This window comes from Eumetopias jubatus, unplaced genomic scaffold, assembly GCF_037043125.1.
Source record: "Eumetopias jubatus isolate StellerSeaLion01/CBP00866 unplaced genomic scaffold, mEumJub1_p1.0 scaffold_12, whole genome shotgun sequence".
Lineage (NCBI taxonomy): Eukaryota > Metazoa > Chordata > Mammalia > Carnivora > Otariidae > Eumetopias > Eumetopias jubatus.
Genome location: NW_028274818.1, coordinates 40,372,419 through 40,385,304, shown reverse-complemented (window position 1 = coordinate 40,385,304; position 12,886 = coordinate 40,372,419). Strand labels below are relative to the sequence as shown.

The 12,886-nt window shown below is 38.5% G+C and overlaps 1 pseudogene; it reads right to left on the bottom strand.

Moving 5' to 3' along the window:
• Nucleotides 1-3,754: 3,754 nt before the first annotated feature.
• LOC114222809 (thymosin beta-10 pseudogene) lies at nucleotides 3,755-3,967 on the bottom strand (annotated as a pseudogene).
• Between the last annotated feature and the right edge of the window lie 8,919 nt (nucleotides 3,968-12,886).

Here is a 12,886-nt window from a genome sequence, read left to right as displayed (position 1 = left end):
TAATATTTCTGAGGAATAATTTCCATGAGCCACAAATAGTTATTTTGTTTTTCTTTCCAGTGGAATAAAATACAATAAAAAGCTATAAAAGTGTTTTAAAACTCACCTAATGGGAGTCACACCCAAGAGAGCTGTTGTAGGCATGAGATACTGCACATAGCACATTTTACACAGGGCACAGAAGATAACCCACAAATGACAGGTGTTCTTCATTAACCCAAAACACAGAGTCTAGACTATCAAAACAGTAGAAGGCACTGCCATATAAAACACAGAACTGAATGTATGTGGGCTCATGAGACTTTTCATCCACATCTGCATAAAAGTAAAATGTGTGAGGAAATGCATTACTTATTCATTTTGGCAACTGTCTGGATGATGACTAATATGATACAGGAAATAGTACAACCATCTTATAGTCAACTTTTCTGTGGAAGGATTCTTCAAATCCAGACTTTTATGTTCAGAAGTTTCAGTTTTCATGGGGTGCCTGTGTGGCTCAGTTGGTTAAGCGGCTGCCTTCGGCTCAGGTCATGATCTCGGGGTTGTGGGATTGAGTCCCGCATCAAGATCTCTGCTCAGCGGAGAGCCTGCTTGTCACTCTCCCTCCACTGCTCCCCTGCTTGTGCTCTCTCACTCTCTGTCAAATAAATAAATAAAATCTTAAAAAAAAAAAAAAACAGCAACAACAACAACAAAAACAAAAGTTTCAGTTTTCAGAGATACTGAAATGACCCAAATCACTTCTATCCTTCTCACATGCCACAAAAAACTTGCTAGGATTCATTGGGTTCACACTAATCACTTAGATGGTTTTCTAAGCCTCATGTGGGAAGGGAATGATAGACGTTCAGGAACAATGCCTCTTACACTGTCCTTTAACCACTGAGCATTTCATTTTAATATCCATTACTCTCCAGGTGAGTTTTAGTTTCCCAAACAATTTCTCAGTTTTTTGTTTTGTTTCTTTGCTTTTTGCTGTTGTTTTGTTTTGGTAATGCAGAACAGAGAGAATGGACAAAACAGAATGGGCCACAGCAGAGCTTATCCTTGTTTGCTTGCCGGATCAGATGTAAAGATTGTTTAGTTTTGTATGTATTGAAATGTTGGAAAGAAGGACAAAAGACAGGAAAGTTGTGGGTAGTCTAAAAAACTGGAGAGAATTTAGGGACATTTGCCCATGTTGAAAGGATGCAAAGTACTGACATGAGAAACTTGCTTGGCAGAGGGTTCAGGAATTGAGGAGAGAGCAAAATATTTTTTGAAAAGTGTCACTATGTTTTATAAGTTGGATATTTTTTATTTTCTTTGGGGGATGCAAGGACATTTGGAATTCCTTTGGACTTACCTGAAATTGTGTCTCTTTGAAAATTACTTTACACAGTGACTGAGATACCCAGTATAAGGGTAGTTTTTGAGAGGCAACAGATAGGAAATGGCTTTAATTCTTTCTCCACAACAGCTATTTTTAACCCATTTCTGCTGATTTTTATGTTACCATAGTAATGACCCCTTAGATTGATTCCATTGATTTCTACTCACTTTCAATTATTAAAAAGTCTAGGCCAATTATAGTCATGCTTAACATTTTCAATCTTATGTCCACTTTGGGGTTAATTTCTCCCTTTTCTTTTGACATTTAGCTCCTAAAGAAAAGGAGGATAAGTTAGGAGGAAAAAAAGTTGTATCAGACAGATTCCAGCAGGAAACAGATACCATACACAAAGTAGGATAATTAAAAGAGTTTATTCACAAGAGATATTTACAAAGGTGGGTTTAGGGAAACCCAAAAGGTTAATGTAGTTGCATAGGGCTTGGTGGCACCTAAGCCCTCACTATACCTGTAGGGACTATATCTGTCAAGTGTAGGTACTGTGGTCTGGAAGGGAAGAGTCGTATAAAGTTGGCCAGTTTAAGAGTAATGACCTCTGTAGCAATGACCTGTGTGAATAACATAGTCAGCTTATTGAGCCTTCTAGAAAGGGAGCTCTGACCTTATTTTTCGGTCTTCCTCTGATCTCTTTCCAAAGTGCCCAATTGATCAAGCCCACTGGAATGGAAGTCAGGTGTCACTGACTATTGATGTAGTTCATTCAGTCAAGTATCCTAGTCAGAAAAGAGAATGAAAATGGTTGAAAAAAGGATCTTGACAAGCAAAAAAATTATATAGTTAGATATAAAGATATCTATCTATCTATCTATCTATCTATCTATCTATCTATCGCCCCTCAACATCTGCTTTTGTCCTTCATCTAAGTGAAAAATTCATGTCTCTGGCACAGATTAAAATTTAAATTAAGATTAAAATTGATTTAGTAGTGATCCATGTATGCAGATAAGGAAACTACCCAAGGTTAAAGAAGACATGCTGATAATAAAATTTTCCAGCTTTTGTATGTCTTAAACAATCTTTACTTCACCTTTGTTTTTTGAAAGCTATTTTTGCTGGGTAAGGAATTCTAGATTAACAGTTTTTTTTTCTTTTTGTGTCTTCTTTTTTTAATTTTTAAAATTCTTAAAAAGATTTTATTTGAGAGAGAGTGTGCACAATTGGGGGGAAGGGCAAAGGGAGAGGGAGAAGCAGACTCCCCACTGGGCAGAGAGCCTGATGTGGGGTTCGATCCTGGGACTCTGGGATCATGACTTGAGCTGAAGGCAGACGCTTAACTGACTGAGCCACCAAGGCGCCTCTCTTTTTATGTCTTCTGATTTGTACTGTTGTTGATGAGAACTCTTCTGTCATCCTTATCTCTGTTCTTGTGCACGTGGTGCTTCTCTTTTCTGTCTGCTTTAAAATTTTTTTCTACTTTTCTTTCTTTCTTTCTCTTTCTTTCTTTCTTTCTTTCTTTCTTTTTTTCTTTCTTTCTTCTTTCTTTCTTTCTTTCTTTCTCCTTCCTTCCTTCCTTCCTTCCTTCCTTCCTTTCTTTCTTTCTTTCTTTCTTCTTTCTTTCTTCTTTCCTTTCTTTCTTTCGAGTGCACTTGTGAGCAGGGGGGTGGGGATAGGGCAGAGGGAGAGAATCTTAAGCAGGCTCCATGCTCAGTGTGGAGCCTGACGTGGGGTTTGATCTCAGGATGCTAAAATCATGACCTGAGCCAAAATCAAGAGTCAGATGCTTAACTGACTGAGCCACCCAGGGGTCCCTAAAATTTTTTTCTTAATCACTAACTTTAAGCAATTTTATTATACTATGTTGGTGTACTCTTTTTCTTCTTCTAATTCTTCTTCTTGTGCCTAGAGTTTGCTTGGCTTCTTGGATCTGTGGATTTCTAGTTTGCATCAAATATGGAAATTTTTTAGCCATTATTTCTTCAAATATGTTTTTTTTTCCCACCTCTTCCATTGAGGGACTCCCCAAACAAGTATATTTGGCTGCCTAAAGTTGTGCTCTTTGATGCTCATTTTTTTCAGTCCTATTTTCTCCCAACTTTGTTTTTTTTTTTTTTTTAATTATGTTATGTTAATCACCATACATTACATCTCTCAACTTTGGATAATTGCTGTTTCCACACCTGTAGGTTTACTACTTTTTTTCTCTTACAAGGCTTACTCTGCAGTTGGTCTAATTTGGTGTATTTTTTTTTTGCCACGAGGTGTGTTTTATTTTCAATAAACATACAAATAATTTGCTATAATATCCCAGGGCAAACCGGAGAATTTGGCAGTCCGATTGGGGGATGTCCCCTCAGAGACCGCAGGCCAGTGGCGTCGGCACAGAGTGCCGGGGTTCACAGTGCAGCTTGTCGTTCTGTCCATCTTGCAGGTGGCTCTTCTTCCTCCACATCCCAACTGGGGTGTCTCCAAGATGACGGGGGTGGGGAATCCTCTAGGTTCTTAGGAAATTTCACTCCGCTTCTCCTGCTCAGTGGTCTCTTTGGTCGGCAGGGTGTTCTTCTCCTGCATCTCCGTTTTCTTCAGCTTGACCTTATTGAAGCGGGTGATTTCCCCCATGTCTGGCTTGTCTGCCATTTTCTTAAAGCGATCTGTGGAGTTCCGCTCTGAGCCCAGCGCCTGGTGCTCCCACTCGCGTTGCTGCAGCAAGAGACCTGGTGTATTTTTCATATCAGATATTTTTGTTTTCATCCTTAGAAGTTTGTTTGGACCTTTTATATCTTCCATATTTTTGCTTAACTGGTTGAGTCTGTCTTCTAGCTTCTTGAACATACAGAATATAGATAGCATTACGTTTTTAATATCCTTGTATCTCCGTTCTATTATTTGTGTTGTTCCAGGCTAAATTTCAATTGATTGGCTTTTCTTCTTATTGATTTTTTTCAAGAGTTATAACTACACATCTATTAAAATGGCAAAAATTTTGGGGTGTCCGTGTGGCGCAATCTGTTAAGCAGATTGCGCCACCTAGACTCTCGGTTTTGGCTCAGGCTTGTGAGATCGAACCCTGCATCCAGCTCCATGCTCAGCACGTAGTCTGCTTTTGACTCTCTCCGTCCCTCTCCCTCTGCCCCTTCCCCCTGCTCTCTCTCTCAAATAAATAAATAAATCTTTAAAAAATGGCAAAAATTTTAAAATATTGATCATTGCAAGGTTTGGTGAGGATATAGAGCAACTAGAACTGTTACATAATACTTGTGGTAATATAAAATAGTGTATCCACTATGTAAATTGTTTTTCAGCTTTTTAAAAAATTAAACATACATCTACTGCATAACCCTGATATCCTATGCTAGTTATTTACCCCAAAGGATAAAAGCTTATGTCTACATTGACTTGTACAGAAATGCTATAACAGCTTTATTTGTGTATGAGGCAAAAACTGGAAACAACTCAAGTATCTATTACCAAGTTAAAGGATAAACAAAATATAGTCACACAATGGAATACTACTACAATGGAATACTATAATAATACTGTAATGGATTACTAGAAATAAGAATGAATGTTACATGTAACAACACAGATAAGTCTCAGAATGATTATGCCTAGTGTAAGAAGTCAGACAAATAAAAGTACATACCGAGTAAATAATGAGTCAATCTATATAAAATTGTAGAAAATAAAAACTGATCTAAATAGAAGAAAAACTTCAGTGGTTTGCATGGGGATGGGGCAGGGAAGGAAGTTGCAAGTGGAAGGGATTATAAACTTTTGCAGGTGGTGGCTATATTAATTATGTTGATTATGATGATAGTTTCACATGTGTCTCTCTGTGTGTATGTATGTTGAAATATATCAAGTTGTACAATTCAAATATGTGGAATTTATTAAATCATATCTCAAAGCTCCTTAAAATGTACAAAAAAAAAGCAAAAACAACAAAAAATTACAACAGATTTCTCTCCCTCATTCATTTCTGCCCAAATGTCTCCATCCAATGATGATCATTCTCAATCCTTCCTCACCAGTGATCTTCCAGTGGTATGAGAGACTTGACAAGGTTGATGCTATAACTTTATACATTACAATCAGAACTTTGTTCTCTGTCATATCTGCCCTGTGACTGCCAGGGATGATGAACTCTTTTAAAGCCATCACATAGGCCTTCTGGTTCTACTCATATATTCTTGATTGTGTGTTAATAGTTTTTAATATCTCCTTTCTCTGCTAAACACACTCAATGGAGCCTTAAGTGGAAGATAGGTGTCCCCATAGTCAGTCGCCATAGAAAGCACATGCCACAGCCATTAGTTTTTCTTACACTCTTTCATCTATTTGCATTTAATCTCATGTTACATTAGTAAAAATTTGAATAATAGGGAAGCTTATCTGGAAATCAAGACTCTAGGGTAAGTTACTGTAATAATTGTTTAATGCAGCTGTGTTCCGAGGTGTCCACTTGATTTGTGACATTTTCACATATCTGGGGGGGCTAAATTGCTAAAATCAGAGTTCTATTTTTAAAGAATTTAATAAAAAACAAAAAGTGAAAAGTTGACCTAATTGCAAGATCTTTTTCCTTACTTACCCTGAAGTAGTTGATTGCAGCAAAGGGATCAAATAATTTTAGAATTAGCATTTAGAAATTATCTGGAAAATTTGAAGAGCTTGGTCCTATGAAAATAAGTTAAATGCCAGCACAGAAGGTAAATGAAACAAAACATTTAGGTAAATAAATGTAATTATATCTTAAGAGTCATTCCCAGCTCACTTCCAAGGAAGAATGATTCTAGACAATATGGATCACAAGATGAATCAGGCAATGTCTTAGATGTTACTTCCATAGACAAAATGGGTCTCCTTTTAAGGACTGTTACAATAAGGTCACCTGGAGGTGAATGTCAGGAGGAAGCTTATTGCTTTCCAGAGTAATGAAAGTAGCAACTCAAATTCCAGATGTTTCTGGAAAGCCGGATAATGATCACAGATTTTGTGCTTCCAAAAGTGTTGTTCAGCCTCTGGTTTTGTGCTTTGCTTGTAAAAAGACACCCATGTGTTCAAACATACAACTTTAGCAATTGGCCCCAGATCAAAAGGAAATGTTTTCATTAGCATGTGTTCTCATTGAAGGCAAATTTTTGGCCATTACCTTCATGCTATGAGAATTCTCAAGGTGCCTAGAATTTCATCAGGAATATAATGGGTTTTCAATAAATAATTATAGTTGATAAGGATGGCAGGCTGAGCAGAAAGATTGCTCTTGGATTTGCACTTGAGGACTCCTGGATAATTTAAGCAGCTGTGCTGATTCCTTGTGTCTTCTGTATTATGTGCTCCTGGTGCTCAGGTTGTTGTGAGGATCACTCATCTCCATGCTTGCAAAGGAACTTCAGTCCCTTCTAAGTCCTTAGCACCAATTTAGTTCATAATTATGTCTCTAATCCCATGAAAGCCTAATTATGCTCACTGATCCCTCTATCTACTTCCTTCCTATCAAATCTTATTTAATTCATATACCTCTACAGTTCCTACTGCCTATTGCTCATCCTCGTAGTCAAGCATTTCCATTTTCTTGCCCACTTAGCATTTTCAGTTTGATCTTATACTTCACGTTATAAATCTTCTAATCCACTAGATGGGCCATAGTGGAGGCAGATTACAATCTTGGCCTTTTATAACCTGCTATAGCTTTTATTATCCATTTGATTTCAGTTTAGCAACATGTTCATTGAATTCCTTGGTCACTTCTTGACTTCTCTTAGATTTGGGTCTGTGACTCTTCACTCCTCCTCCATCTACTTTCTTTATCTTGACATTTCTCAGACTACCATTTACTGGCCATGTACCTTGGGAAAGCCACTGCAACCTCTATAGTCTCATCATTAAAATGGGGACAATACCATCTATTTCAGAGTTGTTTTGAGGATTAAATGAGTCAATATATGTAAAAATCATAGGAAGTTGCTTGTTACAGAATGCTGTATAAATATTAACTATATGTAAAAATATTTAAAACTTATAAATTAACATATGCATACGTATACTATATATACTAGTACACACATGTGTGTATGTATGTGTGTATCTGTCTCTCCATCTCTTATTTGGCTACCTCCTTGAATATGTGGTTTTTTCCCATTCTTTTTCCTCTTTGCATTTTAGTTTGGGAAGTTTCTCCTAACATATCTTCAAGCTCACTGATTCTTTTCTTGGACATAAATAGTCTAGAGATGAGCCCATTAAAGGCATTTTTTCATTTTAGTTACAGTGTTTTCAATTTCCAACATTTCCTTTTGATTCTTTCTTAGAGTTTCCATCTCTCTACTTACATTATCTATCTGGTCTTGCCTGTTGTCTACTTTTTCCATTAAATCCTTTGACATATCAATTATAGTCATCCTAAATTCCCTTCCTCTCTGATAACACCGAAATTTTTGTCACATCTGAGTCTGGATCTGATGCTTCCTTTGTTTCTTCAGATTGTGTTTTTATTTGCCATTTGGCTGTTTTGCAGTTTTTTACTGGAAGCGGGACATGATTTACCAGAGAATAGAAATTAAGGTTAATAATTCTTTAATGTGAGCTTTGATGTTGATCTAGCTGGGAATTGGGCTGTTTAATTTTGCTGTAGCCATAGATGTCCAAGTCTTGACGTTGCTCTGGTGTCCTAGTTTTTTATCTCTCCTGTTGTCTTTGGGCTTCTCTAATAACTCCTCCTTGAAAGGAAGTGATGTCTTGCTGCTCTTTTAGCCGTAAGTCCAGTGTTATCATACCGGAGCCCCATTGCTGTGGTGTAAAATATTGGAGAGGGAGGAAAGTATTCTGGTTTTTAATCTTGTGATTCAATCTTAGTCTTTTGGTGGGCCTGTGTCCCTGCGCTGTGACCTTCAGAAGCTTTTCTTGGCTCTCCCTCTACCTTAGAAGAGACAGGAAGGCTAGTGGGGGGCTGGAATTGAGTGATTGCACTTCCCTCAGGTGGGATAACGTTCCGGTAGAGTCTTTTCCCCTGCATCATAGGCCTTGGTTATGGATAACGCTGTGGGGCTTTTTCAAATATGAAGTTACTTTTCCCCTCCTCCTGCCAGAAGCACAGGGAAGTTTTTTTGGCTTTTCAGTATGAGACCCTGGTGGGATTCTTGAATATAAAACCTACGAAAATGGGGGGGGCCTCTAAGACTGTGGTCCCCAAGAGTCTCTCATTCTCATACTAGCTTCTCATTCTCAGCCTCTAATAATTTGGCAAAATTACCATTAAGGTGTTTCTTCCAGTTTATGGCTCCTGCAACTTTTGTTCTAGGTAAGCAGATCTTAGTGATGATGCTCTGTATCCTCTTGTCTCTCCAGATTTCAGGGTGGCAGTTTGCCCTGTGACCTCCATTCTCTGATGGGTCCATTGATTTTCAGTTTGTTAACTGTTTTCTAATTGTAAGGATGGGAGTAACAACTTTCTAGCTTTTTATGTGTCAGAGGTTGATAAATGAGAATACTATGTCAACAGAGCTTTGAAGGCTCACTCCCTCCCCTTGACCTCAGCTTTGTGTTTCAGTACTTTGTGATCCCTCTTCAATGGTATTATCATAGTTGGTTCAACGTAGGTCTGCTTGTGTTTTTTTCACAGTAAATATTTACTGAATGTCTACTGCATGCCAGATACTGTTCTAGATTATGGAGACAGTGTGAACACACAGGTGAGATCATCTACCTTTCTCTTTAGCCATAATTAATTCCTACATAATTCTGTTCTTACTGGCTCCTTCAGGTTAAGATCATGCCACACTGTCACTGGAATATATCATTTGTTCCTACCATCTTCCTCCACCATGGGATTTCCTTTCTTGTATTCTCCACATCCTACCGAGACTTTATGGCTCAATTCAAAACCTACATTCTCCAAAGAGATGTAACTTTTCTATTCATAGTGACGTTTTTCTGCTTTGAATTCATACTGTTTTGCATTTATTTACACCATATCAGTGAAGGTGAGAAAAAAGGGTGTCTATTGAGGACTTAATAACATAAATCTTTGATTGGGAGTTAACTTTTTAAAATATATATATTTTGGTGTTCACATAATTTTTATTTATTTTTTTTCTTCTTTAAATTTTTTTATTGTTAGGTTAATCACCATACATTACATCATTAGTTTTTGATGTAGTGTTCCATGATTCATTGTTTGTACATAACACCCAGTGCTCCATGCAGAACGTGCCCTCTTTAATACCCATCACCAGGCTAACCCATCCCCCCACCCCCCTCCCCTCTAGAACCCTCAGTTTGTTTTTCAGAGTCCATCATCTCTCATGGTTCGTCTCCCCCTCTGATTTCCCCCCCTTCATTCTTCCCCTCCTGCTAGCTTCTTCTTCTTCTTTTTCTTAACATATATTGCATTATTTGTTTCAGAGGTACAGATCTGTGATTCAACAGTCTTGCACAATTCACAGCACTCACCATAGCACCTACCTTCCCCAATGTCTGTCACCCAGCCACCCCCTCCCTCCCACCCCACCCCCACTCCAGCAACCCTCAGTTTGTTTCCTGAGATTAAGAATTCCTCATATCAGTGAGGTCATATGATACATGTCTTTCTCTGATTGACTTATTTCGCTCAGCATAACACCCTCCAGTTCCATCCACGTCGTTGCAAATGGCAAGATCTCATTCCTTTTGATGGCTGCATAATATTCCATTGTATGTATATACCACATCTTCTTTATCCATTCATCTGTCGATAGACATCTTGGCTCTTTCCACAGTTTGGCTATTGTGGACATTGCTGCTATAAACATCAGGGTGCACGTACCCCTTTGGATCCCTACATTTGCATAATTTTTATTTTTTTAAAGATTTATTTATTTATTTTAGAGATAGAGAGAAAGAGAATGAGTGCAAGTGGGGAGAGGGGCAGAGGGAGAGAGAGAGAGAATCCCAAACAGACTCCCTGCTGAGCGTGGAGCCCAACTCAGGGCTCGATCCCACAACCCTGAGATCATGACCTGACCCAAAACCAAGAGTCAGATGCTCAACTGACTGAGACACCCAGGTGCCCCTGATTTTCACATAATTTTTAAACAATTAGGAAGCAAAAACCTGGTTGTCTTGTCCTTGTTCATTTACCAGTTGAGGTCGTTCATTAGTGCAGAGGAAACAATGGAGTGCCAGTGAAGAATTTAGTCACATCCATTACTACAACCTGTAAAGATCAAAGGCAAGAGCAAAGGCTTGGTCTAGTAGGTCCTATGCTGCATGCCGATGGCCATAAATTTTTTCAGGCACACTTGATTTCTCCACAAGCATGAGCCTTTCATTTTTCTTTGAGAGCATGTAATTTTTCAGAGATTGAGATCTATACTTATTAAATCTTTTCAAACATTTCCCAGTCCTTTGCCATATATAATAAGCACTTGATGGTGAAGCTATCAAAGGATATCTGTAAGTATGGATTGTGTTGCAATCAGTCACTTCATTTGTAAGACAATTTATGCATCTGCACTAAACCAACTCTTTCTTGTTAAAAATAACTGCATGTTTCACAGGCATTTCTATAAATACATCTGATTTTATACTGTTTCCTGTAAATAATCAATGTGGTTTCTGCACTATCGACCATGGAGACACATATGTGTCCTGTACCATTGGCTTGAATTTGCCAAGAAATATTTTTAATGAATGTGTGGAATGCCCTTTTTCCAGAGTCAAACATCTGGTTTTGGCACCAGTTTTGAGGCCAGCCTCATGCTCAGCACAAAAATGGAATGTACTGCTTGGGTAGAAGTTGCTCACGCAACCCACATTTCCAAATGCCAAGACTATTGCAAAATTCATATAAGTTGATTTTAGGTGTGACATGGAATCAAGAACAATACTTCTTGCTTGCCCTAGATTTTGCTAGTGTTTTCATCCTCTATTCATTGTATTACAAGTTTCTGTGTTACAAGGGAAGACCTGATTTACCAGCACAATGAAATAAGAGGTAACCAGCAATTTCCACACCAACAATCAGGAGAACAACCGCAGATTTCAAAAATTGTAGCAGCGATAAAGTTTTTGTTATTATTAACCTATGTTCAGATATGAAAATGGAAAAGACAAACATTTGGGGTTTAGGCTTAACTGTACTATATAATAGACAAGTGTTCAGTTAAATCCTAACATTATAAACCCTTTGGCTTTACTATATTATAGTGCTGAACTGTGAGTCTCTGGAGGAGACTCTAATATTTCCCAAAGCTCCTGTCATACCCATCAGTGTCATCTTTTTTTTTTTTTCAACAAATATTTATTGAGGATCATGTGTCAGTCAGTATGGTAAATGCCAAGGATAGAGCCATGAACAGAATAAAGCCCTACAAAAATTGAGCAGGAGCAGGTAGAGACAATAAAAAATAAATGAACAGATAAATATGTAATAAATAAGTAATATGAATTGAAATACAATGAGAAGATAGTGACAGATGGGGTGACACCTGAGCACACACCTGAGTCAAGTAAGGGAGTGAACCAGTTGTGTAAATGATCTGGGAGAAGTGTGGTCTGGCTGGAGAAAGGGAGAGTACAGAGCAAATGCTCTGAGGCAGAAGCTTGTCCCACCTGCTCCACCAGCCTGCTCCACCAGGAGAGCAGTGGAGCTGAAGCCGAGTGGGCAGGTGCAAAGGTGGTAGTAAGTGGTGGTGAGACCCTTGTAGATCAAAGTAAGGACTTGGATTGTTCCTATGTCTGATGGGATGATATCGGGGGCTACATCCCCAGAGCCTAGCAGAGTCAGCCTCATGGTAAATGTTAGTTGAATGATAATAATCAGAAAAAGATGGAAACACAATTACACCTTGTATTTGATTCAGCAATCTATAAAGACTTCAGCAGGACAAAGTGAATAGGATTGTACTATTTCATTTTTGCCCTGCATCTTCTACGTCTGTTTTTGAATACGTTTTTGATTTTCCCTACTTTCAGTAATGTTCACTGTCTGAAGAGTCACATTAAATTCTTTCATCAGCTACAACAGTGGGACAAGATTTCGTCTGCCTCACTCTGGCTGACTTGCTACGGAAGGGCGTGGACTGTGTTGCCATGTGTGCCTTGATGCTGGCTTGTGGTTTGAGCTCGTTATTCCTTGTCATTCTCTAGGACACAGCAGAAGCTTTCTGGAGTCAAAGAGGGAACAGGTTGTGTGATTTCCTCTTGCCCAAACCAGAGTCTTTGCCTGTTTCATTCATGTAATAAAAAGTGTTTTTCAAGTTTTCATTCCATCCTGGGTCTCTAAAACAGAGCAGGCAGCCAGAATATACCCTGACGTTCCTACCCAACCTGGAGGGAAAAAACATTGGCTTAGAATTTAGACAGACATGGCTGTAATTCTGAGTCTTGGCTCTGGTGTGTGGGGAGACAGTAAGTGTGGGGCTCTGCAGTTGCATATTGCCACTTACCACTTATGTGATGTTGGGAAATTTGCTTACACTTTCTGTACTTCAGCTTCCCCACTAGTAGAACATGGAAGATAAAAGTATTTTCTTTAAAGAGTTGATGTAGTGATTAATGAGTTAACGCCTGTACTTC